Source organism: Ambystoma mexicanum, chromosome 6q (genome assembly GCF_040938575.1).
Source record: "Ambystoma mexicanum isolate Mex_15411 chromosome 6q, UKY_AmexF1_1, whole genome shotgun sequence".
NCBI classification, from domain to species: domain Eukaryota; kingdom Metazoa; phylum Chordata; class Amphibia; order Caudata; family Ambystomatidae; genus Ambystoma; species Ambystoma mexicanum.
The window spans coordinates 347033000-347059502 of record NC_090937.1 but is presented as its reverse complement, the minus strand read 5'-3'; the positions used below and the strand labels follow the sequence as shown (position 1 = coordinate 347059502).

The 26503-nt window shown below is 47.0% G+C and overlaps 1 protein-coding gene and 1 long non-coding RNA gene across 3 annotated transcripts in view; one reads left to right on the top strand and one right to left on the bottom strand.

Moving 5' to 3' along the window:
* Window positions 1-6571, bottom strand: part of LOC138515509 (uncharacterized) — a 123200-nt gene extending 116629 nt beyond the window's left edge. For both annotated transcript variants that reach the window (XR_011282037.1, XR_011282036.1), the window contains exon 1: window positions 6287-6571. This is a non-coding gene — a long non-coding RNA (uncharacterized lncRNA). The remainder of the gene's footprint in view (window positions 1-6286) is intronic.
* A 2776-nt stretch (window positions 6572-9347) lies between these two features.
* Window positions 9348-26503, top strand: part of TAL2 (TAL bHLH transcription factor 2) — a 45499-nt gene continuing 28343 nt past the window's right edge. Inside the window, exon 1 of the mRNA XM_069630829.1 lies at window positions 9348-9426. The gene's annotated coding sequence lies outside the window, so the exon portion shown is untranslated. The remainder of the gene's footprint in view (window positions 9427-26503) is intronic.

Below are 26503 nucleotides of genomic sequence, written 5' to 3'. Positions count from 1 at the left end.
GAGTAAGTGTGTCTCTTGGATGAGGGTGAAGTCAATGTTGTGTCTCCGAAGGAACTGTGTTACCTTCCTCGTTTTGGTGTGGCAATTGCCCCCTCTTATGTTCCAGGTTGCTAGCTTGAACGCAGTGCATGGTGGTTATATTTACAGCTGGATTGCTTGTCTCGCTTGGCGGGGGGGGGGACGAGTGCAGTGTAATTCGCTCTGTGTCTTTGAATTGGTCTCCTGAAATTTGCACGTTGCGACTTCCTGTCATCCTGTGGTGGCGGTGTTACCTGGTGGTGGATGGATCCATAACTGGCATGAGTCCCCAACTGTTGTCGGGTTATTCTCGATCCCATTCCTCCATGGGCAACCCCCAACCTGCCTGTCAAAAAACATCCCCCTCCCGAATGAAATATGAACTGTGCTGAGCTAGGGCCGTTAGTGCCCATCCAAGGTCCCGAGCTCCCTCAAGAGTGGGATTATGTGTAGCCTTCAGGCAAGGTTGCAGACTGTTTACAGGTCACTGTTGGGGGGTTGATTGTGCTGTCATGGTGGGCTTCTTCTGGCTCGTTCTCTCCTCAGTAGTCGTGGATTGTTGTCTAAGGGTCTACAGCCTAGCTGATCTAGGAAGGCGTTCGCCTCTTCCGGCGAGTTGAAAAATTGGGCTTTCCCTTCATGTTGAATCCGTAACTTTGCTGGGAATAGCATGGAGTAGAGCATCTGGTTGTCTTGTAGGCACTGTTTTACCCCGGTGAAAGATCTTCGCAGTGCCTGGACTGTCAGTGAGAAATCTGCATAGATTTGGATGTTATCGCCGTCGAATTGGAGGTCGCCTTTGTCTCTGGCCAGTCGCAAGATCATGTCCCGGTCTTTGAAATTGAATCATCTGGCAATAATTGGGCGCGGAGTGGCACCTGTGATGGGTCGACTGGTCGGTATTCTGTGGGCTCTCTCCACCACGAAAAGCTGTGAGAGCGCTGCGGCCCCAAAAAGTTCTTTGCATAGGTTCTCTACAAACTCCTCCATTTTTCCTGGGAGTTGTTTCTCCCTCACGCCTATCAGCCTGATGTTACGGCGTGATCGCCCTTCGAGGTCTTCATTTTTGGTGGCAACCGCTTTCATCTGGGTTTCCAGTGACGTGACCCTGGCTGTTAGCGAGGACGCGTTATGGTCAAGGTCGCAGACCCTCTGCTCGACTGAGTCGAGTCTCTCTCCGTGTTTGTCTAGGTCGGTGCTATAATTGGTCGACTTAAGAGTGCATCCAGTTTGCTGTCGAGGTTGCCAATGCCGGCTTCCAGTTCCAAAAGGATTTCGCGGATCTCCATAGTTGGAGCCGGTTCTTCATCATGCTCTGTGATTGACTCAGGGGAGTCTGGTTGAGTGTCTGCTTTGGGTGTTCTGGCTATTGCTCCTGGTTCAAAGTTTAATTTCTGCTGGGATTTGTCGTTCTTCCCCATGCTGAGTTGTTTGTTTGTCAGTTGGGCTAAGCAGGTGGATGGGGTTGCTTGATGTCTGTGGGGTATCTCGGCTATGCACTCGGGAAAGGTGGAAGCTCTGAACGGTAGAATCAGTGTGTGAATGTAGTGTTTGATGCTGTTGTCATTTGTTGTCTTGCGTGGATTCCAGGGTCTCGGTGCTCTATTGGGTGTTGTTGAGTTGTCCTATTAGTCAAGGACTCTTGCTGTCTGATGTGGAATGGGCGCCACTGTTACGTATGGAAGGAGCGTAGATTGTGAACTGCCAAATAGTGGCAATCCTGGGGTGATTCCAGACATGGTTGGTCTCCTGGTCGGCTCAGGGGTGAGTCGCCCTGTCACCTCACAGCTGCTCTGTAGAAAATGTGTCTCAGTGGTGTTTCTCACTCCATTGTTGTGGTGTGGTGCGGTTCCTGATACCTGGTGCTTGTTGGAAAGTTATCTGCCGTGCCAGGCGGTGTGTTCTGGAAATTGCACTTCAATCTGAGAGGATCTGTTTGGTGGGGTCTGAGTTGGGGGTTTTCCGCACCTTATGGTGTGTTACTGACGTTGTCTCCTGGGTGCAGCCATGGGCTGGGTGCACGGCGGGTTGCGTGGTTCCTCGCAGTGGCGCTGGAAGTATTGCACGTTGGGTGTGTATACTGGGGATGGGTGTCAAGACGTGTGGGTAGGCTGTGGGAGGGCTGATGGAAGGATTGTGGTCTAAGTATTGATTAGGAGAGCGCAGTACTCGTGGATTATCAGGAGCAGACCGGGTTGCTGTATGTCTGGGAGTCTGCAGCCGGTTCAGTTAAGGTTGGATCGCCAGTATTTTTTGTAGGTTGTGTGGGTTGGCCCGCTGAATTGGTTACGAGTGTTGCAGCTAGTACGTGGCAGACTGTGAGTGGACCAGGGTTCTTATTGGGATCCAGGGGGACTCATCCAGCTGTAGATGCAGGCGTGCCCTGGGGTATTCTGGGAATGGTGGTGGAGTGTTCGCCGAGAACGTTAACTGGGCGTGTGAGATCTGGGTCGGCTCCGCTGAATCTCGGGAAGGGGGCGCCAGAGCAGCCCCAACGGCAAGGTGTGCCTCCGTAGGTGGGGGTTTTAGGCTGTTGACAAGTTGATATCTCTGTTGTTCTATTGAGCGGTGTGTCACCTTTGAGCCTTTAATTTAACTGGGCTCAGCTGCATAGTTTGTGTGAATGGGGTTGCGTTGCTCGCTGGGGCCCGGCTCAGGGGATGTCCGTCCCTTGTGTAATGTTCTTGGGAGTTTGGGGGGGCTGCAGGCGTGGGTCACTGTATCCACGTACCTGCTTGGTATGGCGTGACCGCCGTGCCCGCTTCTGTCATGAAACAGGAGTCCTTGGGGGGACACGGGTTGCCACTGCCTACTGATCTCCTCCTAGGCAGTAGCCGTTGTGTCCGTTGTTAGGATATGTCACAGGAGCAGTGGTCTTGAGGGTGGGTCTTCGCATGACCCACCGCCTTCGTCACCGGACATGTCCGTTTATGACTGCGGATAAAGAGCAGAGCCTCTTGCGGTTCGGCTAAGGCACGGAGCCGCAGGGCCACTAATTGCAGGGAGATTGGAGAACTCGCCGGTGACGGCTAGTGATGTCGAAGCACCGTCCCGTGTGATTTCGTTCTGCTGGATTGTGGCGACGCACCTGTGCTCGTAGTGACCCCCAAGTGTTGCAGCTCAGAACGGGTCCAATTGGCTGTTTCCTCTCCAATTGGGTGTCAGGGTAATGTTTTTTGCCAAATGATTTGAGGGGAGTTTCTCCTGATGCCGTTCCTTGATCTGCGGGTGGACCCAAGGCCAGTGCCGGTCCGCTCGCGTGGCGGGGCTCCTCCTCCGTTAGACGTCCTCACCGGTGTATCTCCACGGAAAGGCCCTCTACAGCTCAGCCTTTGATGCCCTGTAGGTCGGGTGGGTTCCGGGGGATGGACCTTTTCAGCTGTGGTCTGGCATCGCACTGAAGGCAAATGATTTAAAGGATTTCTGGGGAGCTCTGTCGGAGCTCACAGAGGAGCCACTATCTTGGTTGGCCCTCTAGCACCCTCTGGGGTTGGGGTATTTATGCCTCTGTGTGGCACCCATGAACCCAGTTTAATTTCCTAATAACTGCTGTTAGAACAATGGAAGCATTTATTTGTAAACATAGCATCTTTATACATATAACTAGTGATAAAACATAAAGCAAGGGGCACACAAATTGTATTGGTGTGGTGCTCAGGGGAAGAAAAAAAACATCTCAAAGAAAACTAGTGAACGCGAGTTTCAGCAGCATTTTTGAGTTTGGAAATGATTTTTCCCTTTGAATGTGTAAAACGCACATTTTATATGTCCAGCAAGTAGAATGCCTTCTTTCAACAGTGACCACCTCCCTCCCCGCCACAGGGATGTTCATGGCCCATTGATTTCCGTGGTGTCCATTTCAGGACAGAAAAAACAAACGGGATGAGGAAACATAGCCAGGAAATCCACGAGTGACGTCTGGGGAAAGGAGTACTGCTTAGATTAGGTCACTGAGCCCCCAGCTTCCCTGTGCAAAGCTGGGGGCTCGGTAGAGCCTGGTCATGGCTGAGGCAGGCCGGGTCCCGAGATCCGGCCAGACATCTGATGCCAGATCTCGGACCCAGCCAGCGCCGTCCCATGGACCAGAGGAGTGACGAGGCAGAGGGACAGCCAAAGCAGGGGGACCAGTGTTGTATGATATCTGGCTCCCCCACGGCAGATTGCTGGAAAGCCCAACAATCTGCTGTGGGGGAGCTGGATATCATACAACACTGGCAATGAGTGCTTCCGTCACCACTCGCCTCTTCCCCCATGACCAAGCAAGGTGGGGGCACGGAGGGAGAGGGGCGCAGAGAGAACAAGCATTGAAGTGATCCAGCCCCCCTACTCACCTACTCCTCCAAAGGGGGAGAGGGAAGCAGAGGGACCGACAAAGGTCTGAAACGCTTGCTTGCCGGCACTCCCTCCAACTGTGGTGTGGCGGTCTGAGCCGAGAAGCGGCATCCCTTACAAGGCAATAAGACGCTGGTGGCACCAGCAGGAAGCAACAACGCAGCGTGGACACATGTTGCAAATGCAGGAAAACGCATGTCCAAGCTGCATTTATTTCCCGTGCCCCCATCACGTTGCACTGACTGAGCATGTATTTTCTCTTTTCTCGCTGTCCTGGATCACACGCCACACAGATTGAAGACCTCTGCCTACAGTGTGGCTATTTTCTAGGGCTGAATACTCGTTATCTTGCTGGCAAGACTACATAGGAGTTTGTATTTTCACTGTATACTGGCAAAGCAACATGCAGGCACCTAGTCAGTGGGACAACACAGGTAAATCAAGGAAGTCAGTCCTATACAGAGAGAAAGAAATATGGGGGTGGTCAAGAAAGACATCTTGGGGTACAGACTCTGGCCGGTACACCTTAATGCACTGCCTGGCAGCACTGAGCAGTAAAGTCAGGCACATCTCCCTGCAATGTTCAGAACCCCTCACCTCGTAAAGGCAGTAAAGTTACAGAAATCATACCAAGGGACCTGCATGGCGTCGTAGTGAGCTCATTGCGGTTTTAACAGTGAAAGTCGTGTTGCGCAGATAACGGCAGCGCTGGTCATTGGGCCGGCTCTCGCCAGATCCGACACCTGATGTGTAGCCAGATCATGGGATCAGCCAGAGTCAGCTGCCGCAAACCCCAAGCCCATGCTCTGCGCTGGGTTACTTTGGAAAGAAAAGAAAGTGCCCGCAGCGGCATGGAGTAGGGTGGGTGGAGCAGCTTATTGTCGCCATGAGCGCTCTGATGGCTCCGCCCCCCTATGTGTACACAGCAGGACTTTGTTACAGGTCACAGCTGCAGGAAAAGCAAACTGTAAGTTCCTCTGGTGACCCTGTGCAGGGTGCACGGGGTCACCAGAGGAAGTTACAGTCCTCAGCCACAACCCGGTTTATTTATGCAATGTTTGTCCGATACATGGACCCGGATTATTCATTTATTTATGCAGTTTTTGTCGGATACTTGTATACGACAAACATTGCATAAGAAAATAAATATACAGGTATCCGACAAACATTGCATGAATAAATAAATACCCCTATTATCATTGAAACAATCCCACAACGTGCAGCCACACAACTGCTTTCAGAGAGGAGCTGCAAGAGCTGTGCCGTGTGTGGTTCAAGTAAAAGAAAACGTTGCTTATGGTGATCAGAAATCAGCAGGTTTTAAGAATTAGGTTGCAGGACAATCCCTCGGTTTAAACCAGGATTTCCCAACAGATGTCTGCTCTTTCACCATTAGCTAGAGTAATTGCTCTTCTTAATGATTCTTTAACAGTCTGCTTAAAATACTCCTCTGCATGAGCTCAGATCACAGTGTAGACTAAAATTGCTGTTGGTAGTTTAGGTGCACAGATGGCTGGTACGGTTTGCTCCCGTGTACAAGTGCGGGTGGGACTGGGCCATAAAATTGTCTCGGGCACCAATGAAAAAGTGGCCCATAGTTGTAGATGGCAATTCATTCCTTTTCTGACCCTGTTTGGATAGTACCCAAGGGGGAGTTTTTTTTAATAAAATGGGATGCAAATTGTGCATTTTAAAGAATACTTACTCAGCAACACTGGTCAAAATTATTATTCAGTAACATCACCGGGGCCATGGAAGTGGAACTGATAGTTTGGAAAAGAAGCAGCATGAAAGAAATTGCGCTGTTTTAAACTATTATTTTGGACATTTCATTTGATCGGAGGTCAACTGCCAGCTCGGCCCCCCCAAACCCTGCCTCTTTGGGCACCGCCCCGTTCAACTCTGCCCTCACCCCGGCCCTTGTGGGACAGCTCACCAAATTTTTTCCATTTCCACCACTGGATAAGGGTGAAGATGGCGGTACAACCCGAATTGCTGCTGGCAGCCGAATCTGCCCTGAAATTCTCTCGCCATGTGCGGCACGGCCATAAACAACTTATGTTGGGGATGGGTGGAGCCGAGGAAGGGGATACCAGATCCGCTGTTGGTGCAACTAAAATCAAAATAGGAAAAACAAAACCATCAGTGTTTTGTTCTCCCCTGTTCTCCTCCCTTGCCTTGTCGCGCTCTGAAACACCTGTGTATGAGTGCGATATAAATAAAAATACCACTATCATCATTAAATATACCTGGCGCTTCTCCGAGATGAATAAGCGCATTATAAATGCGCAATAAAAAATAAATACCTGCCCATTCACGGCACGGAGCGCTCCTTCCTTCGTAAACCTCTTCCGAAGCACGTAGACGTCCCACGTGAAAACATCACGACGACATAACAGAAACGCGTCATTACACCGTAAAGGCATTACAGAAAGTATCGGCAAAAGTTTAAACAAACAGACAATGCTATCGGGTCTCATAGGGACTTAAAATGTGTGACTGATAATGAAAGCAATACAATGCCTCTGTTTAATTGAATTGATTGTTTATTTGTATAGCACCGATACGCAAAGTGTTTCAAAGCGCTTCAAGGAGGGAGGGAACATGGGACAATAACAGTACATTCTTACAAGTCCTTGAAACAGTACAGAATGTGAAAAATAACTATCAAATCATAATAGATAGTACAAGTGCATGTAACAATAAGGGAGAGTCGAGGGAAGGAAGGAGGGAAAACAAAACTAGCAGTAACATTACTATGCCTGACGACAATAGTTGCAGTGCAAGAGTGACAAGAGGAGGGGGAAGAAGGTGGGTGAGGGAAGAGGTGAGGAGTGTAACAAAACAAGTGACTATCAATTGAAGGTCGATGAATAATCAAGATAGTGCTGGGGAGAGAGGGGGAGAAGAAAAACAGAAGGGAAAGGGGGAACAGACGAGCTGTTATCAGTGGCCGAAGGACCGATAATAAAAGTGCTAAAAAAGTTAGAGGTGAAGGGGGGTGGGGGAGGAGGGAGGGAGATGGGGAAGCGTCTCAAAGAACAGGCGGCTACGTATTACTATGCCTGACGGCAATTGGGGGAGTGCCGGAAAAAGACAGACAGAGGTAAAGGAGAGGGGAAAACGTCTGCAAAGACAGGCGGCTACGAATTACTATGCCTGACGGCAGTTGGGGTAGTGCCGGAAAAAGACAGACGGAGGACAAGGAGGGAAGGGTGGTGGAGAGGGAGAGTGAGAAGAGAGGGGAGGAGGGGGCTAAGGTGTAAAGGCAGGAAGGTGAGAGGGGGAAAGAAAGCACACACAGGGGGTAAAGGGAAAGAAGAGGGTGCAAAAGGGGGTGGGGGTGTGATGGTGAAGGGTGAGGGAGACATGGGGACACTGGCGGGGGGCAGGGGAGACATGGGGACACTGGCGGGGGCAGGGGCGACACGGGGACACATGGGGACACTGGGGGGGGCAGGGAGAAATGGGGACACTGGCGGGTGGCAGGGGAGACATGGGACCCTGGCGAGGGGCAGGAGAGACATGGGGACACTGGCGGGGGGCAGGGGCGACATTGGCACACTGGCGGGGGAGACATGGGGAGACTGACGGTGGCAGGGGAGACAAGGGGACAATGGCAGGGGGCCGGGGAGACAAGGGGACACTGGCGGGGGCAGGGAAGAGAAGGGGACACTGGCGGGGGGCAGGGGAGACAAGGGGACACTGGCAGGGGGCAGGGAGACACAGGGACACTGGCGGGCCAGGGGAGACATGGGGGCAGGGGAGACATGGGGACAAGGGTGGGGGCAGGGAGACATGGGGACACTGGCGGGGGCAGGGAGACATAGGGAGGGGCAGGGGAGACATGGGGACACTGGCGGGGCAGGGGAGACATGGGGGGCAGGGGCGACATGGGCACACTGGCGGGGGAGACATGGGGACACTGGCGATGGCAGTGGAGACAGGGGGACACTGGCAGGGGGCCGGGGAGACAAGGGGACACTGGCGGGGGGCAGGGGAGACAAGGGGACACTGGCAAGGGGCAGGGGTGACATGGGGACAATGGCTGGGGCAGGGAGACACGGGGACAGGGGCAGGGGAGACATGGGGGCAGGGGAGACATGGGGACACGGGTGGAGGCAGGAAGACATGGGGACACTGGCGGGGGCAGGGAGACATGGGGAGGGGCAGAGGAGACATGGGGACACTGGCAGGGGCAGGGGAGACATGGGGACACTGGCGGGGGCAGGGGAGAATTGGGGACACTGGTGGAGGGCAGGGGGAGCTGTTTAGCCATCTCTTCCACACATTGCAAAGGGGTAAATGAAAAATCCCCTCCCCGGGGAATGCCAAATCGCCCCCAATGCAGGAGAAATAAATAACTGAACTGTTACGCTGGAAATTCGTACCCAAATGTGTCTGTCTGCATAAGACACATATTCCCATCTGCTGCACATACCAAATCCTCCCACCCCATCCCTCTCCAGTGGGGAGGATAACTGTTCGCTGGTACAGTGGAAGTCCTATTGGGAAGGGAGGAACGCACTGTGCCCATCCCCACTCCATAAAACACATCTCCCTCGTGCAAAGCGCACATCTGCATGAGAAATCCCCTCAACCAATGCACATTACACCCCCCAAAATATACAGAAATACCCCCTCCCCAATATCGCTTCACCCCTTTGATGCACATTACATATCCTCAAAATACATTGAAATAACAACAAAAAACCGAATCCGCCTGTACTTTATGTAAGTCTCACCCCTGATGCACATTACAAGCCAGCAAAATACACAGAAATACCCACTTCCCAATATTGCCGCTCTGCATTAAAGTACCAGAAACCAAATAACAATCAAATTTAACAATAACTATACGAAACGTGCTTTGCAGCGGAGGAATCGCTCCCACAACGCCTCGCCTTCCTGCTCGTGCAAAAATGATGACAAAGTGAACGTAGAGGCGGGCCTTGCTATGGAGAGGTCACGTGAGGAAGAGTGGGCGGGCCGTTGCTACGGTCCGTTTCTCGGATGGGAACTAGTAGCTGCCGTCCACTTTACGGAACGCTCATGTCCAGTGTCAGGCAGCATCAGGTGAGTGCATGCGATCCAGCTCTTGTAGAGAATTTTATATGCATTTCTTTCAGCATCCATCAACTTAGACGTTCTCACCGCTTTGTTGTTATATTGTTAAGAGGAGCCCTTTTGCAACCTCTAGGAATGCACGTTGAAGCTGTCATTCCTTGTATTGTACTTTTCACTCATTGAAATTAAATACTGTAAGTACGTGATTTTCTAAACATCTGCTTTTGAAATTACACGGGGCAGCCTGTTGTTGGTATTGTAGACAGAATAGCTGCTCCAAAGCTCATTTACGGCACGGTTCAGGCTGTGCAATGTTCGCAGACACAGTAACGGCTGTGGAACTACCGCACGGACCGTGCTCTGGTTTAAGTGACTGCATATCTAATAATCCCTCTGTAGGCTAATACACAGACCCTGCTCTGGTGTAAGTGCCTATATATAATACCTGCAGTGGCTAATGCTCGCAGAGGCAGTAACGGCTGTGCAGCTACTACACAGACTGGGCTCTGGTGTAAGTGACTGCATATCTAATAATCCCTCTGTAGGCTAATGCACAGACCCTGCTCTGGTGTAAGTGCCTATATATACATATGTATATATATATAATACCTGCAGTGGCTAATGTTCGCAGAGACAGTGACTGCTGTGCATCTACTACACAGACCCTGCTCTGGTGTAAGTGACTGTCACAACGTGTTTGTGTAGGGGTGATGGAGTTCTTTCTGTGAATTGTTTGCCGATTCTTGTGGCGTGGTAGTTTTTTTTTTTTTTTTTTGCTTTGAGGACTGTTGCTTTGTACAGTTTGAGTTGTCTTTGGTATTTTATTTAGTCTTGTCTGGTGTATTGTTCTCTCCATTTTGTGGGTTTTTTTTGGGCATTTTTCAGTTCTTCTGGTTCAGTTTTTTTGGTGTTGCTTTGAATGTTTTAGCTGGTGCTAATTGGTCAATGGCCTTGGGGATCTAATTGTTGAGTGTGTCCTCTGTTGCATATATGTTGGTATCCGTGGGATCTCTTTCACCTAGGTTGTCGTGGTGAGTTGATAGCATGGCAGCCTCGTCCGCTAGTTTTGTTGCAAAGTTGGGGTTGTAAGAAGATGGTTTGTAGATCAGTAGGAATACAATGTGGGATTGGTCGTTGAGTTCTATCTTGATTAGGAGGCATCCATAGTCTCCCGCGTTGGTTGTGATGATTCGAGATGCTCAGGTGTCTTTTTTGTGTATAATTGCGATTCCACCTTGTCTTCGGTTTTCTCTGTTGGTGTGTATTCATTTATAATCGTCGGGTATTGCTTCGTTTGTGATAGCTTTATAGTTGTCTGATAGCCAGGTTTCTGTAAGGAAGAGCACATCTGTGCCTCCTTCGCTTAGGAGGTCATTGATTTCTGTTGAGTGTTTTGCTATGAATCTAATGTTGAGGAGGCTGCAGTGTAGTTTTCTGTATTTCCCTTTTGTGTTGTTGTTAGTATTGTTTGTTCTGACCGGTGTGTTGTTGGTTGGGTTTCCGTTCCAGGTGGGTTTTTCCCAGTTGAGTCTTTTGGGTGGGGTGGTTCTTTGTTGGTCAGTCTCTTTGTCGAGTAAACCGATAAGGTTTATGGCGGGGTTGGTTCGTTTCCAGGTGGTAAATAGGGTAGCTACCCCTCTGTTGTTCCAGTCTTGATGATATAGGGGGTGTTGAGTGAGTGTGATGGTTTCCAATTTGTTCCTTGTTCTGGTTGAGGTATTGTCCATGGTGAAGACTAGGCATGTAACGGTATACCGGTATAAATACCATCATCACTTTCATTTGTATTTAATTACCGTTACTTTATTTGCAACGGTTTACCGAATTACATTCATTTTAATACATGTGCGGCATGCGCACAGCGTGCTGTGCAGTCTCTGTGCATGATGAGCGGCGTTAAGCACTTTGGGCACAGACAGGCACTGAATTCTGTGCTCATCTCTCCACCCAATGCTGAGCGTGAGAGTGCAGGCGGAGTCTGCTTGGGCTGCGATGCCCCCCCACCCCATGCTGTAATCAGAGAGACAGTTGCACGTGTAGCAGGACAGCGCTCATGTAGTAATGCCCACTCTTAACTCATTAAAGTTAACTGCCCAGCCCAGTACCCACCACTGGAGCCTGAGCCATCATGGTCCACTAAAGTCCCAGAGAAGATTCGCATCACTGGAAGCGAAAGTGGCAGGCGGGTGTGCCACACCGGCATTGGAGCGGGAGCCCTGCTGAACCCTTATCTGCAGCTAGCTGCTCTTAGTTCAGGTGAGTTTCAGGAGTCAGGACCTCTCTCAAGTCCTTTTGTATTTTGTGCTCGCCCCTGGTATGTGAAAACTGTATGTTCTGCAGTGGCGCAACACCATTGAGTTGATTGGGCTTTAGCCCGTCCCCCACCCCCATGAAAGTTTATGTGATGTTGACTTGACCTGGCTGATCTACAGTCATGGCTGGACCGACATGACACAAGTTAAAAGGCGCCTGGGCTTCGTGTAAACAGAGGCGCTGCAATTACTAACACAACGCATGTCACTGTTAGCCCTGCACCTGCATTCGTATGTACTATGCAATGTAAATCACAGGGTTGAACTGTGTTTTACCATGCCTCTAAACAGTAGCGCTGTCTTATTGGGGATATGTGCAAGATGGTTAAGCTTCTTAGAGAGCGAGTGTGACGGCCTGTATGTGTGTGAGCGAGAGAAAGCATGAAAGAGTGTAATAGATTGGGAGACAGACTTTCCTTGGCCAGTGTTGTTCTTCATGCTTCATAGCCAGAACGCATTCCAAGATGCAAAAGACGGAGACTTTCTATGACTAGCCCTCCAACTTGTTTTAAGAGACGACCGCTAAGAGTAGCCCGCAGTGCTTTGTGTGTTAGGTTTTGAAAGTGGAATATATTTCATTCATACATGGTGAGCCATTTTGCATTGCCCTGTAAAACATAATCTAGACTATGTTTACATTCTTTGGAGCGGTTTTCGAGAAGCATATTTGCTACACAACAAACATACGAGTCACTCAATCTGGGTTACAGAATGGTTGGTAAAACCACAAGCAGATGTGATGTAGAATACATTATAATTTCTATAAACTGTTTTTCAGGAGGGCCAAGCAAAAGGTTGGTGAGGAAGTGAGGTATAGCCAAATGAGGTAGTTACGGGGTTGTGCCCCATTTTAGCTTCGGCTTTACAATAATTCACTGGGACCACCAGATGGCAAATGCATTGTATGATGTGGGCATGGATTCATAAACAAAGCACATTTCTGGCAGACTCTTTTTGGTATGTATTTCTGCCAACTCATGAAAGACCAGACAGCACATTCATATTTTGATGTTGGCTGTCTGGAGAGCAATGTGTAGCATTTCTGCTTTTTTCATATTTGTCGGGCAGGCAGGGTCATGCTTTGTGTTGCAAGAGGGCTTCCCAGAGAGGCCATGGTGGATTCTTTACCAAGGGGGAAACCAAGTATGGGGGAAAGGTTTGCAGTGAGAAAGTGACATCGCTGCTGCCATCTTCCAGTCTTTGGGTGGTGGCCAGCATCCCTGCCCATGAAATTAACTTGACAATTAAAAAGAGAAAAATGTCAGGCTGCAGATTAAGGCGAGAGGTGCCTGCAGGCAATGGGTAGTGAAGAAATACATTGCAAAATCAAAGCAATGGTAAAAGAAATGCTGGCAACTATTGGAAAATGTTTGTTTTGGTAAAGTGCAACCGATGTTTGCCTTTACTATGGGAAGATTTTGAATTTGATCAATCGCAACTAATGTTTGCCAAGAAAAACTTGCAGAAGCACCTAATACATATTAGATGTAGAACCACCACAAAAGAACCTAATCGCTACAGAACAAAGGGGGCGACTCGATATAGTAGGCTATTTCCCATTAAGGCATTGTAGTGTTTGCAGATACCTTTTATTAAATGTAGTGGTTTTAGTGGTGTAACACACCGAACAATGAAAGAAGACACATTGTCATATGAGGAATGTTATATATGCCCTAATGTCCATGTGAAATGATTTACAGAAGCAAATTAAGAGAACAGTTATGCATACATTTTTAGGCAATTGAAATCGTGTAGTGGGGTTAGCTCTTGCATGCCAGGGGAGTGATTGGAAGGGTAGAGGGAGTACAGGAGACTGCCCATTCTCACAGCAGTCCTTAAGTGGGTGCTGTCAGAGGTAAAGGGCAGAGCTTAACAGCTTTTAACATTGAAACTTCACCAGAATAGTCTCATTGGAATGTTTAAAGAAGTTAGATGCCCCCACACAAGTAAATTTGCCCTTCCCCCACATTCTCTGAAATTAGCGCCTCCACCAACTTTAGAAGGGTTTACTCCCCCAGCAGCCCCCCTCGAAATTTTAGCCCAGGCGCACATGCAGCCCTCGAAAGGGGTGGATGTGCTCACTTGCGTATGGCAGACAAGTGAGGAGGGAAGCCATTCCTGAAACTGGCGGCATTCAGGTTTTATCGTGTTTGCGCCGTTGCAGAAAAATGTACTTGCACAAACGCAGTGAAACTTTAAAGCTGCTACTTTCAAAGACTTCCACCGCCCATCTTCCTCAGCCAAATCAAATGCTCACATCAGCTCCCTCCCCACGGATGCCAGCCAACTTATAACCACGTTATGTGTACTTTCACATCTGAGGGTAGGGGCTTATGTGCAGTTGTGCACACTTTTTTTGTTCAGCATATGTGTTTAGTGACTGGAATAGCATTTTTGTACAGTTAGTGTAGTCACTTATTTCTGTGGCATGAGAGACCTTATTTTTTTAAAACTTTTTTTTTAATGGGTATTCTTAATAAAGTAGGTATGACATCTGTCATTACATGGCTACACTGGCATTTTGGTGCAGCCAGTCTAGTCATGTATTACTGTGGCATGGCCTTATAGGTACAAGTGTTATGGTGTACAATTTACTTTTGTTTCTCAAGAATATCTTTCAAAAGTTGCTGTCCATGGCATATAACAATTATCAAAGCAACTAAATGTATAGATCCCCCTCTGCTGAGTTAAACTAAACTAAAAATGTAAGACGAACTAAGGCAACAGTGGCATCTCTTGTTTGTGGTTTGTGTCTTGCTGAAAATGTGTGACTTTTCCTAGCAAAATATTATTTAAGATAATGGTTAAGCACGCGTATGCGCTATACCGCGATAACCACGGTATACCGTCATGTCACATGAAGGTTATCATACCGTCAAAAAATCAATACTGTGACATCGCTAGTGGAGACCGGGTTGGGATGGTTTATTAGTTGTCATCCGTTTGGTGTCCTGGTTGGGTCTGTATTCATGAAGCTTGTTGGCTGTCGGTTCGTTGTTGCTTTGCTGTTTTTGTTTACCACATTGTCCTATGTGGACAGGTCGCGAGCATTGTAGTCTGTCTTTGCTCTGTTATTTGTCTCCTTGGGCCATCTCAGATGTTTGTCAGTTTTTTGGGGTTGTGGGATCATGCTGGTCTGTGCCTTCCTGAGTGGTTTGGGATTTCTTATTATTTCTGTTGTCTTTTCTGGCTTCTTTGTCTTTCTTGTGGCGAGACATGATGCGTGGGTTGTGTTCCTTAGTGGGCATCCACTCTTGATTGGTGTTTTTCATGGTCTTTTGGGTTTAGTCTTTGCTATTTGTGGTTTGCTGTTGCTTGTATTTGGTAGGTTGTGGGTAGTTGAGACCTCGGTTGATGGGACTTTGTGGTTTCGTTTGTTTATTGCTTCTTTCTTATTTGGATCCTTTTCTTTTGTTTTTTTTTATCGTGGAGATACTTTTCATTATGGTTGTTGATTATTGGATTTTGCGCAAAGCAAACATGAATACTGTGCGAAGGAGTGCATGTGAATACTGGCATATATTGGTGCAGTCATGTTAGAGAGAATTCTGATATCTGTGCTAATTCCCTTCAACCTTAGAGACCCCCAGCTCTTTTGCCGGACTGTAGAACTTTTTAATTTTAATCCTGGAGTGAGTGAGACCCCTTCCCCACTCTCTCTTGTGTTTTGACCTTTTGGATTATGTGTTTTCCCTGTTTTGGGAGTCTGACAAACTCCATATGCATCTACTTTTTGTATGGCGACGCACAGCACCTTCAGTGAAGTGTCACTGAGAAATCCTTTAGATTTCTCATAAGGTTTAAAATACCTTTTCTTGTGTGATCTACTGTTCCCAAGAATAGTAAAGTGAAATTGACTTTACTTACCTTTTCTCTTTGTGGGTCCAGCACACATCATTTTATGTGGAGTGCTGGGGGGTTACCTAGAAGCCCCTTATCCTGTATTCTCATATAACATTTTTATGTTGCCCTCCCTACTTTTAAATGGTTAGTGGCAGTGGTTTAATGTTTCCTACGATTGTGTTTTTCTACCGCAGGCTGAACCCTCAGCTGCAGTATAGCACCCAGGAGTGACCATTTTATAAAAACGGTCCCCGTCTTCTTTTTTTGCCATTTTCTGTTTGTGAGGTCTTTCTTGGGTTTTACTCTGTGCGTCGAACAGATTGGAGCCCTTTGTCTTGCCTTTGGAGCACTTCAGCCCTGTGGCCCACCTCTGGCTCCAGTGTGTCTGGAAGGACAGGATGTGAGGGAGGGTCCCGAAACTCCCCTGTCTTTTGCCTCTAGGAATGCCTAAATGCAACCAGTCCTGAATGGCTGGCTGGCTGTCCTAGGCTGTGCATGAATAGGAGAAACCAGCTTAAAAGGCGAGGGTTTTGGGACTAGAGGCAGAGTCGACCACTGGGAGAAACACCCGACGAAGAAACCGTGAACGAAGCTTGCTGCATCTTCCTGGACCTTTTGAAGGTGAAGCCCTGCTGCTGTGTTGAAACTCCCTTTTCAGACAGAGAAGCTCCGGAATGGAGGACTTCTCCCCTTGGGTTAGTGGGACCAACTAACCCAGAGACGAACTCCACTGGACAATCTTCCCTGACTGCCTGTACTTCTTCATTGCTGCAAGAACCATGTGCCAGGGGTCGTGTAATCCGTAGTCGAGTGAAACGTCTGGAATCCATCTAGAAGCTCCAGCAGTCTCCTAAGGACACTCCAGAAGCAGGTCGACCAGAGCTAGAGTCCCCTCACCAGACCCAAGGAGTGAAGGAACCCCAACCGGTACCAGAGATCCAGTACCAGAGATCCGCAACAGTGCTGTTTACTAAGCGCTGAAACCGCAAAGTGCAGCTGATCCGAAAAGAGCCCGTAGCTGCCAACGACCTCCGAAGTATCACCGCAGGAGCCCTACAGATGTCCTCCCTCTTATCCCATGACTGAGACTCAGGAACATGGGGTCAGCAACGCTGTAGCAGGACAGAAGCCAGCTGGACCACTCTTCTTCAAACCAGAGGTACTGTTTAGACTTGGGGTACTTACCTCACTGTCTTTTAGCCTTGCTTTTCTCAGTTGGGAATTACAGTGGCTTACTTTTAGAGTTCATTCGAACTCTGTTTTCACAGTTTGTGAGCCTACAAGTGATTTTCTAATAAACTCTCTAACTTTGTGCAAGACTTCTGATTCTAAGAAGTGCCTTAGCTCCATAGACTGTTTCAAATTGATTTTGGCTGTCCTGGCTCCCTGCAGACTCTTCTAGCCCACTGACTTTGATATGATTTGTCCCTCATAGGTGCTAACTTGTTTTAGACTGATATTGCATGGAAAGGCTTGTCTAGATTTCATTGGAAGATTTAGTTGTCCTCACGTATACTGAGAACCTGTTTAACCTTTTTCCTTCCTTAAACCTTTCCTTTCTGCAACATCAGAATCTGCAAAGTATAACTATTGCGATATATAAATGCCATTGCTGTCCTTGGGATTGAAGTCACCCCAGGGTGTAGCAATTGTGTATGAAGCATATCCAAAGATTATCCACTAGCTTGCTCTGATTCTGAAAAGTAATTTTAAAGTATATTTACATTATTACATGAATTGCTTTTCTAAAGAACGCTTATTTAAAACATGATCTTAAATAAATAACTATTTTTATAACTGAAACCTTGAGTGTAAGTGTTACTTGGCTGCTTGTATTTACAGATTTCATTTGTACAGCTCTCCAGCTCACAGTTTTCCCTCTTGAGATAGGCCTGGCTGCTCAGTCACACTGCCCACCTGTGTAGTTCAGACCTATACCAAAAGGTGGGCTTACCTAATACCAAGCAGATAAGTGTTCTGTAGTCTCACACAGTGGGACTACACCAATTCTTACCTAACAAGTCAGCATGCCGATATATTTATTGTGAGGGTGCTGGGTTCCTGCTTTTGTTTGGGATGGCAAAGGATTCTCACCCACAGGGTGCATGCTATGTTTAGGCCTCTTTCTTCCACTTTGGCCCAACATAGTGTCAGTCTGTATCCATACCACATTGGGGATTGTGAGGGGGATGGGTGCCTGCTTTTGACTGGGATGGCAAAGGATTCTCACGGGTGCATGCTACGTTTAGGCCTCTGGCTTTCATTTTGGCCCAACATAGTCTCAAGCTTTACCTTTGCCACAGTGGGGATTCATTCAGCATAAGTACAACTAAGCAAAAACAAAATGACAATCTGTATTGGTCCGCATATCATCCTACAAACTCTGATGTTCTGAAGTAATCAGTAAGTCATCCCCAAATCATCAAGAACAAACATGTTTTATGGCAATGCTCTTGAAGTAATCAGCAGGTCATCCCAGAATCATCCCCAAATCATCGGGGACAAAAGTGCAATCTCTTGAAGTGATCAGTAGGTCATCCTAAAAGCATCAGGAACAGAGTTTTCTAAAAGGGGGATGATGTTAGCATATTCATTAAGTCATCCTAAGCTCATCTCCAAATCATCACCCACCATTCTGAGATATTTGCTGGTGGCTTTAACAGCGTGATGACGTCTGATGACGTGGGACTGACTTCTAGTGTAGTTCAATCATCATCAGATGACCCCAGGATGGTCTCCAAGGTCATCATTTTAGACCAGGGATATGCATGTAGAAAGACAGGCAGGCAACAAAAAGAGAGAGGAATGCGCCATGTGAGAGCACAAGGTGAAAAAGCAATGGAGAAAGAGGGGGTGAGAGAAGAGGACCGTGGAGCAGAGGCTGAGATAGAAAGAGAACCCTAGACCTGGGCAAAGAGGGGGGCGAGATGACAGTGAGAGAGACGGGCATGAAGACAGAGGGCCTGATTCCGAGCTCTATGCAAGCTAAGAAGAGTGTAATTTTGTGAATGAATTACTTCTTTTTTGCTCCATGTTACGTGCCTATATAAAGATTCAGAAAATCGAGCAAATACGAAAAGTGTCCTTTCATCATGGAATGAGACTTTTCTTATTTTACATGGTGCTCAGAATCGGGCCCAAAGAGGGAGTTAAAGCGAGGCAGTGGCTTAGACACATGTAAAGAAGAACAATTCTTTCACTTAAAGGGCTTTAAACACCCATAGACAATTATATCAACGATTACAGCCTCTTAGCAGCAGGAAGCTGAGCAGACTACTGCCAGCACGCGGGGAAAGTGTTGCTAGAGTATGTGGAAACGTTTACACACCTCCCGCTAGTAAAAGTGTAGCCTGGTTAATGGACAATTCAAGGGCCAGGTACTTGGTTGTGTTGGCTGTTCGACACATGTAAGCCGTAACTATTACATTAGAGAACAGATTGGGAGGAATGGCAAATGAGAAGGGACACAACCTGTAGATGTTTAGTTATGTGCCCACCCATTGACTGCCCAGGGCCATTTTAATCCCTATGGCCATTCCCACCCAGTTCCTGCCCCTACCCACCCAATACACCTCACCATGGGAACTCTTTGAGCTCACTTTAATCAAGCCTTACCATCAGACTTTGCACTCAAGTGCATGCCAGTGTTTTTTCAAAGCAGTCTTTTATGACTGAGGGCCAGATTCATGGAATATTTGGCCGGTTCAAAGTGAATTTGCACTGTTGAAAAGTGACTGTACACTGCCGACACAAGCCCTGAATCATGGAACCGTGCAAAGTGTGTTTTTGCTGTGCAAAGTCCGGTCAAAGTAATTTTGTGCTGCAAAAATGACTAGGCACAGACTTTGCCCGGACTTTGCACGGCAATAATACACTTTGCAGAGTTCCATGAATTAGGGTTTGTGTCGGCAGTGCAAGGGTACATTTCAGCAGTGCAAATTCACTTTGAACCGGGCAAATATTCCATGAATTGGAGTGTTAGTTGGAGTTTTAAACCTGCTTCTGGTGTAATACAAATGTCTTACCAGGTTTGCCTTCAGCCACTCCATTTATAGGCACTCTGCGTGCCCTTCACTGAAGTTCTGTAAAAACAAATATTGGCAAAGCCAACAGTTTTGCCCTGTGTATAAGTATTAGGCGTTTGCCAGGCACTGCGATTAGATGCCCAAGTCCTCACACCATTTTGCATCTGCTACCATCGATTACCAGTTAATGCCACTACAGCAGTGCCTGACAAGTGCCTTTCCCATCCCTACACAAATGCCCAAACTGTTGGCATTGCCAGTGCTTGTTTATGTCTGTGATCCAGAATGTGTTACATTTCATATCAGAACTAAGCATTGTTGACAACTTCCCCCTTTTCTAATTTACCATGAGAAAGTTGCAGGCCTTGGCACAGCCACCAGCAAGCTGAATAGGATGATTAGGGCAGCTGCGTCTGCACCAGCCTCATAACTCTAGCACAGGCGAGAACATATAATACTCTGCCTTACACGGCCAAGCTTCAAGGTACATATCCTTTGGTAGCTATAATTGCATGGGTCCCTGTAAAACTAATAAAATAAGTCTTGACCAGGCCAATAGTTTGGCTTTTCTGCAAGTATGTGTCTGCCATTGGCAGTACATGGCCATATACTGAGAACAACCTTCACTTGGCAGGTACTTCCCTGAGATACTCCGGTACTCACATCACATGGCCGATATTGCCATCGGATAGCAGGCATTGCCATCAGAATCCCAGGCGCTCACAACATTGACAGGTATTGCCAGTGGAAACCACTCTAGCAGCAATGCCCAAGAACTGACACAGTTATATCCAGTTATAATAAAATTTTCAGATTATATTGTGCCCAGTAAGTACAGCAGTGCAATGTTCTGTTGTCTTCACTTAGCACAGAAAAGACAGATTCGAATATGTTGAAAGAGCACAGTAAGGCGGTGTTCCTTTATTCTCAGCAAAGTAAGGCCAGCTATTAGTATTCCCAGTTAGTACAAGTAAGGCAATATTCCATTTAGCTAATTTGACAAATCTGTGTGAGATTCCATCATGCCCAAATAGTGACAGAATGCCATCTGGTGAATACGGGATAGCCCAAGCTTTTTTAAATTTGTATTACCTAAATGATGCAGGTTTCCGAAAGAGGCCTGCTAATCAGACACCCCTCCATAAAATGCTCCATGACAAAATTATGGTGCACACATGTGCCTTTGCTGAGAGCGCCTTTTGGCGCCCTCTGCACTATCCCGGCAGTGGAACAGGGCAAGTTCAAAGGTCACGTGCATTTCTGACAGCTGCTCGAACATAGTGTTCTTGCAGGCAGCAGTGGCTTTTTAATCTCTTGCACCTGTTTCCAAACGCAATAATTGTACTGCTTTGTCAGTTTAGTGGCACGTAAATATTTAAATATAGCCATGCCTGGTTGGAGCATGGCATCTACCAAGAGAACACAATTCTACAGCCACAGAAATTTGATATAATACTACTCTCAGCTATGACAAGCCTGGTGGGTATTGGTGTGTGATCTGACCCCCACCACAGCTGCCATGCGGAACAATGGCTAGGATCTTGCTTTTTGATCACCCTGCAGGAAGTGCAACACCTTCCTACCAGGGCTCAGAAACACTGCACATGAGGCCTCCTGGGAAGTGGTGCCTTAAAGGCAGGAGTGACCTAACAAAGCCAGTGCTTACCACTGGAGTTCCTTTGAAGTCAGAAGACATGGGAAGAGAGCAGAGTTAGATTAGCCAGAGAGAAGTAGGCCAGGAGACAGGTGCCACCATGTTGAATTCTGTTGGGTCTCTCAACAACTTCCTGTCCCTTCATTTCCTGCAGGACAAGGTACTCTGGCTGTGATTTCGGAAGGCAAGAGTCACATGTTCCAACAGGGTTTGGCCCCCTTACAGCAGGCTTGCTTTGGACTAATCCCATGTGACATTTTGTCTTTATAAGGAGAGGGGTACCCCCTCTTTCTTCGATTCATCTTTGGACCTTAACAAGGACAAGAAGGATTCACCTGACCTCTCATGTGGGTACAACCTGCTCCTATGTCTTCTGCAATAGAGGTGAAGACATAAGGCATCAACGGCAGAGGAGAGCTTTGTCCCCTAATGGTCCCCAGGCAACATTGGGGTGTGCTGCTGTGCCCCAAGGCCTGTCTGCTGGCTGTACTGGAACCAGGACCCTGTTAACTGGCGGTGAAGGATCCCCCTTAGGTGCCAGCAAAGCACCCTGGAGTGGGCGTGCAGAACAGAACCACTCACCTTGTTCTTGAGCTCCTGGATTAAGACATCCAGCAACCCAGAAGCAGCGGGAATACAGTTGCATTGCCTCAAGACATCTTCTAGCAGAATCAACCTGACTCGATTCCCCTCAAGCCACCACAGGACACACAGCGCTCCTTTTGGTACTCTGAACCGCTTGCTGCATTTTTAGCCTCCCAGATGCTAGCTCAACCCATAGAAGGGGACCATCTCATCTCAACCAGATCATAACCAGATCACAGGCAACATCATGGGAGCAACATATTTTAGTGGCAATGTGTGATTTGTTGGAGGCCATCAACTCGCCTGTATCAAACATTGACTGGATCCTGCAGAATCATCGTCTTGCCACCAACTCAACCGTTTCCCCAAACTGTTGGAAGCCATCATCTCACTGTCTCGAATGTCAGTTTAACCCATCTGTAGCCCACACCTTTGAAACGACTCGCTGCTGACCGACAGAGTGATCGCATCGACTCAAATGATGACGAAACCATGGCAAAAGTGCCTAGAAGCCTAGCTCGATGCTGTCGAGCTTCAAAGACAAGAATAAAGGTATTCAGAAGTGGCGTTGCCCCAGTCCATATTTTCTGGGATTATAGTGACTTTGAAGATCCTTTTCTCTACCTTGTGTTTCAAAGACATATATTCTTGAACAGTGACATTGTTTCCAATCGATTGCCTAAACACCCCAGCTAATTTACCCAGAGTGACCTTACACAAACGTCTCAATTTTGTTTTGTTTTTTACAGCGGTTGGTTTTCCTAGTGTTTTTTTAATCACTTTGCATTTTGTTGAGTGATTAAGTCTACATTTTGTAGAACCTTGATTGGAAATTCTTTTATTTTGGAACCATTGTGCTTAAGCTGTTCGGACTGCTACTGTTATCAGCTGCCACCCATCCTGAAGATATGCCTGCCCTCGGCCTGCACTACCACACAAGGCGACTTAAGGTATACCTTTTGGGTTGCGCCTGTTTCTCCTTTATGATTGGGCCCACTGCTGGTTTAGTAGTAGTGTGGGAGCAGAGAAGGCGCTTCAGCCACTGCCCATCCCTGTGCACCTGCAGAGCAGCAGTCATTTCGTCATGATTGGGGTCACTGCTGGTTTAGTAGTAGTGTGGGGCAGAGAAGGCGCTTCAGTCACTGAACATCCCTGTGCACCTGCAGAGCAGCAGTCATTTGTCACACAAATGGTCCATACACCCAGCAGGCACAGCAAAAACTGACTCCAGTATTCCAAATTAATATGTATGCACACATTAGCACATTTATATCACATACACCATCCCACAGTGGGGCTCTGGGATAATAGTGCCAGATACGATTATGCCCAGTTTGAATGGGAGAGGAAGATTATAATATGTCCAGCTAGCACGGTAGGGCCACATTCAAGTATACCAGGTGAAGGCAGCAGAGCCATATTCCGTTATGCCCAAATAGCACTGTAAGGCCGGAGGAGCCGTCTCACAATCCTAAAGTTGGCATGATGTGCCGGCAACATGTAGTAGTCAACAGCAGCCAAGTGCTACTAGCCTAAATAGTTCCTTAGTGGCACCACTCCATCTGCTCCCAGGAGCCCCTGTGAGCCTTTAAGAACATACTTCAGATCCGTTCAGGCGAGCTGCAAGAGAGGAAGTGGCATGACTGCACTCCCCCAATCCTGGCTGGCTTTGTTGCTTTTGTCAGCTGGTCTGACAGACCTGGCGGGACAGGGAGAGCCCCACATAGGCTGAGTCCCCTTGCTCTTCCGGATCTTTCCTTTGCTGGGCTCTGTGGGTTTGCTCCTCTGGCTTCCGTGAACTTGTTTCTTCTTTCGGCATACTGCCCTCAGCGTTCCTACTCTCGCCATTTCTGGCTGTGGATGAACATGGAGAGATTCACGGCGATGCTGCACGTTGGGATTTTTTTTCTGAGTGAGTGCTCTATACTCGGTTCTTTCTGAAATACAGAATATGAAAGTATAGGATAGTTGGATGCAGAAAGATACCTCTATTGAGAAATGTGTGCAATGATGACTAGTTCAAAGTGATGCAGGTTTATTTGGACTCAGTCTGCATAAGTAACATAGTGTTGCTATTTTGTGGTGCAATTTCCAGATGCATACATTGCACAGTTTATGATTTTGTCTAAAAGTGCTCTGCGCGCCACCGCTCGCGTCCGGACGATAGCTCAGTGGCAACACGCTCGCCTTGGAAGCAAGACAACGCAGTGCAAGACGGGTTCGAATCCCGCGTCCGCGCTTAGCAACCTCTGGGTATTAAGCGCGTTATGAATAACCAATTACAATAGGGTATGGCGGAGTGTTATTGTAGATAATTACAATTGGCAGCTGCCTATCAGCCAGCGCCAATTCTGGACGGCCCCTAAGCAGGGGTGGCGGGCTCCCCCCTCCCTGTACTGGGGTGCTTACACAGAAAATGTAAGGACAACTGTGCATGTCTGGGGGAGATGCAGTTTGGAGGCTGTGAGGGCGGGCGCTAGCAAACACTGTTTCCAGATTTTCCATTCTTAGGGTTTCAGTTATTCGGCTTCTGTTTTTTGTTACATTTTCGGTTGTGCTTGTCTACTAACATTTTATTGTTCACATCTGTACATGAATTTTGTCCATTTTTTTTATCCCATAGTGCTCCACTTAAGAAGTAGTGTTTTTTTTCTCCAATTAAAGCAAAATAGCTGGCAGAAAAGGTGGCAAAACATCCTGGGCCTAATTTACAGAAGCGTTTTACAGTGGCGCAATCTCAGTGGAACACGCTTTGTAAATGAGGCCCCACGTGTAGCGAAGAACGAGTGGATGCCTTTCGCGCACACAACGTCAATTGATCGTTTAGGACTTGAGGTTTGTGCGGCCCGTTACCTTCCCTGTAGGTTTTCAGGCACTGTCTCGGTGCACGGTGTGATTAATCTCGGGAAACGAGTTTAATGTCCATGATTTCTAATAAACATTGTATTTTTAGAGGATAATTATAATTTCCATTGAGCCTTTTTAAGTCAACGTCAAAATTAGATGACTGCCCAAGTTCTATGTGTGGAACATGGTTGTGCTTTCGACTTGCATTAATCCTCTTTGGTGCTTCTTTCAATACACTAGCCCTTGACATTTTTGGGGTTCATATCGACTGTATGTGCAATATATTTTAGCTTAATTTGTCTTTGGAAATTATTATGTTTTTTTTGTTGCCTATTTTGTGTTAATGTTGAATTGTAAAATGATTTAATACTCTGTTGGCCTAACAGTTTTCATGAAATTCATTACACATTTTTGGGACAAACATTAGAAATACATTTGGACCTGTGTTTTGGTCATATAAGATAGTGTTCACCAAAGACTTTATGTTGAAAAATGAAATTGTGTAGGTGTTATTTCACACCCCCTACTCTTTGAAGAACATCTCGCCTACCATTGATGGTACCGCTCAACCCTAACTGCTATCTATGAGGCCCCTCCCGCTAATCCTGTCCAGCTCAGCTATTCTGCTAACCCTGTACCCTTATTTAACCCCTGTGCGGGTCCCCTATGTACAGCACTGTTACTTCCCACCTAGATTGCCACTGTCTTAATCCCATGCACATACATGCAATGTTTTTGTTTTGCTTTTGATTTACTGCAAGGTAATTGATGTCAGCAGATGGTGTTACTGATTTCTAGGTTGTTTTTTATTATTAAGTGCGTATGGTTGTGTTATAAACAACCTTTCACACAGGGATTCATGGAATATTTTGCATGGTGCAAAGTACATTTCACTGGTGCAAAGTGACTTTGCACTGTCAACAAACATCCTGATTCATGCAACAGTGCAGAGTGTGTATTTGCCGTGCAAAGTGACTTTGCACGGCCAAAAGACACTTTGCACGGTTGCATGAATCAGGGTTTTTGTTGCCAGTGCAAAGTCACTTTGCACCAGTGAAAAATACTGTGCGCCGTGGAAAATATCCATGAATCAGGCCCTATGTTTTTATTAAAAGAGCATGGATGGGAAGGGAATTTTTAAGAATGAATCTTAGATTTTGTCTGTGTTAAAAAAAAAAGGGAAAAAAAAGTTTGTAATAAACTATACACAATAAAAAAAGCAAACTATTAAATTTCACAAGTAAAATCTCTCATCCATATACACATTTCATATAGAGTTAGCATCATCTAATTATAAAATCTTCCAATAAACATCATACAAACACGAATCAGGATAACACATAGCCATTATATTAACATTAAAGCATTGTAAAATGTAAATAACAACATGGTGTCATACACTTTATCATAGCAGCAAAGAAGCATCTATCATAGCTATGGTCCTTAGCCATATGTGACGAGCGGCAGATGCCACCACTAACGATTCCCCACCAAATATATTGCAAAACTGGTCAGACGCATACATCTTAAATTTAGAGTAGCCCTTCTCATAATTCACACTAAGAGCCTTACATTGCATAAGTATATGGCGTGTCGACAGAGCCGCTGATTCATAGAGAGACCCTTCCAGGCTCCAATGTTGGCCAACCCAGCTAATAGATTGAAGCGTGAATAAAGGATAACACGAGACAAAGCCGGAGTACAGCAGATAACAGCGGGGTGTTTCTCTGAACAATAGCTGCTGAGAACAGAAAGAATATTGACACAGGTTACTCAAATGTGCATGGGACGACACACGAACATGTACTCTAGTTTTAGAT